This window comes from Papio anubis, chromosome 8 (genome assembly GCF_008728515.1).
Source record: "Papio anubis isolate 15944 chromosome 8, Panubis1.0, whole genome shotgun sequence".
NCBI lineage: Eukaryota > Metazoa > Chordata > Mammalia > Primates > Cercopithecidae > Papio > Papio anubis.
The window spans coordinates 13617006-13620129 of NC_044983.1; positions in this window are offsets into that span (position 1 = coordinate 13617006).

Here is a 3124-nt window from a genome sequence, read left to right on the forward strand (position 1 = left end):
TTTCCTGGATTTGAATGTTGGCCTGCCCTACTAGGTTGGGGAAGTTCTCCTGGATGATATCCTGAAGAGTGTTTTCCAACTTGGTTCCATTTTCCCCCTCACTTTCAGGCACCCCAATCAGACGTAGATTTGGTCTTTTTACATAATCCCATACTTCTTGCAGGCTTTGTTCATTTCTTTTTCTTCTTTTTTCTTTTCTTTTCTCTTCTCGCTTCATTTCATTCATTTGATCCTCAATTGCTGATACTCTTTCTTTCAGTTGATCGAGTCGGTTACTGAAGCTTGTGCATTTGTCAGGTATTTCTCATGTCATGGTTTTCATCTCTTTCATTTCGTTTATGACCTTCTCTGCATTAATTACTCTAACCATCAATTCTTCCACTTTTTTTTCAAGATTTTTAGTTTCTTTGCGCTGGGTACGTAATTCCTCCTTTAGCTCTGAGAATTTTGATGGACTGAAGCCTTCTTCTCTCATCTCGTCAAAGTCATTCTCCGTCAAGCTTTGATCCGTTGCTGTTCGCTGAATTTTCTATTGTGTGAAATTATCCTAAACAAGTTTTAGAGGACTTCAGAAGAATGTATAAAGAGGTAAGATTAGTCTAGATTTTTATAGTTACTCATTGTTAAAGACTTCCATGGTTGAGTCAACCAAATTTGACTCACCCTCATCTATTGTATCAGAGATACTTCACTGATCTTAGAATTGACATATCTTATATTCTGTCCTTGATATATTCAGCATATAGTTAGTATTAAAACAATTACAGAGGAATGCATTGACAATCAGTATACAGAATTTGTGGTTTATTTCAACTTTTTAAAGCAAGTTATTTAAATGTTCTCATTTACCTTAATCACTGATAATTTCATTTTAAGTACTAGCTGGATTCTTGCAGACCACTTCTCACTTCGATTACTTCAGGGCGTTATTCAATTGCAAAGCATTACACTTGGGCTGTCTGTATTTCTCTTGATATATACATAGGTTCTTGATGCTATGACAGGTGATATTTTCCCCCCAGAAAATGGTTTGAGTTTCCTTTACTATTCAGATTACTCTTCTTAATTAGAGTAGGTGGGTTTATAAATTGGAGCTGAAAGCATTTGGCTCCTCCTTGAAGTGCTTGTTTTGCCATTCTTTACTTGAAATGTTCTCTCTCACATTTGCACTACTATTAACCAGAGGGCAAAAATCTTTCCCTTTTGGCAAGCCATGTTTAGACAAATTAATCCTATGAAATATAAAAGGTCATTCACTAATGTTTGTTGAATTAATCCTATGAAATATAAAAGGTCATTCCAGTAATGTTTGTTTAAGAATAAAAAAGATGAGTAATAGATATTCAAACAAAATATAAAAATGGGGACTATCCATTACAAAGATTACATTTCCAAATAAGTCTATGATTTTCACAGTAGTACAAATATTAGAATGTTCATCTTATTTAAGTGTCATTTTAAGGAGTGAGATTAATAATTTCATGCTCTTGAAATTAGTTGAATCAAATACTGTGTAAAAATTTTAATTAAATTTGATAGAATTTTAGAAATAATAAGTTCCTTAGAGATCATCCAGTTCACGGTACCAGGGCTTAGATCCTTTTCTTCCCTTATACCCATGACTGACGTCACTAACCAATAGCTGCATTTTCATTGAGAGCTTGGCAAAGTTTCTGAACAAAGAACTCCAGGGATTCTCTACCAATAGCTAAGTTGTCACTTGAGATTACACCAATTTGCCATAATTTATCTTGATCCAGTTTTTAAAAATTTTTATAGATGGAGAAACTGAAGAACAAATAATCGATGTGTGTAATGTTGTAAAACGTTACTTCCATAGCTAAAATGAAAACTCAAGTCTCCTTTCTAGCAGTGCTCTATTCTTCATACCTCATCACACTGAATTACTATCTATGTTTGCTATTGTATTGCCAATCCCAATTACACACACAGACTTACAAAGTCAGACAAGGAACATGGATATATTTACCTACATCTGTGCACCTACTAGGGAGAAGGTAAGTTATAACTGAAAATCTACTTGTGAGAGCTTCCTAACATTTAGCATGAGGCAAAAAAAAAAAAGTGCACAACATTCACACTTAAGGTTTACACAGCTGTTGGATGAGTGTACCTCCTGGAAAAATTACCAAATTAAAGAATGTATACCTCAAAAGGAGACTTTTCTTGTATTTCAAGTTACACTGCGCACAAAACAATTGCTAATCATCAGCTGTATTATATAAATAGTTTGCTGCAATTATATATTTCTGGGCATCATCCTTTTTCAATTTCTCTACCTAAGAAATTTGCAAGTTTACCAGTGTTATCATACATAATGAATATGTGTTTTTAAATTTATTATCATTTTTTGTTCTGATATAATTCACATACCATAAAATTTCCCTTTTAAATTGTACAATTCAGTGGCTTTTACTATGTTCCTAAAACTTTGGTACTATCACAACTATTTACATTTGAAAACATCCTTACAACTCTCAAAACCAAAAAAAGCCGTACATATTAGCACCTTTTCCTAATTCACCCTTCCCCTTTTTGCCAACCTCTGGTAACCCCTATGCCACTTTCAGTCTCTGTATATTTACTTCGTCTGTAGATTTCATCTAAATCTACATAATACCATATGAGCTTTTGTACCTGGCTTCTTTCCTTTAGCACAGTGTTTGGGCTTGTCTCTTGAAATCCTCCTTTCTAATTTTATGATCTGCTTAGTGCTTTTTTGTTGTAGTACCTTTTATCATGTAAAATATAGTATTTTTTCATCAAAATACCATATGTTTTTAATTTGCTGGCTCTTTTATTTGCTATAATCTCAAATTATACATGTTACAGTTTTATTTGTATAGTGTGTGATATTGGGAAAATAGTTGAATATTAAATGGAAAATAGAAAAATAGTAGGAAAAATAGAAAATGTTATCAAGGCCTTCTCAAATCTGTATTTCTTTTCTGTGTTAAAGGAACTATATATGAAATAATTATATTTATTATAACAGAAAAGTGTTTATTTTAACTAGTTGGGTTGGATTAGTATATCAAGTCACTTCTCCTTATGAAAATAGAATCTCAGCTTTTAAAATATTTATATCGTTTCCTTTTTTCCC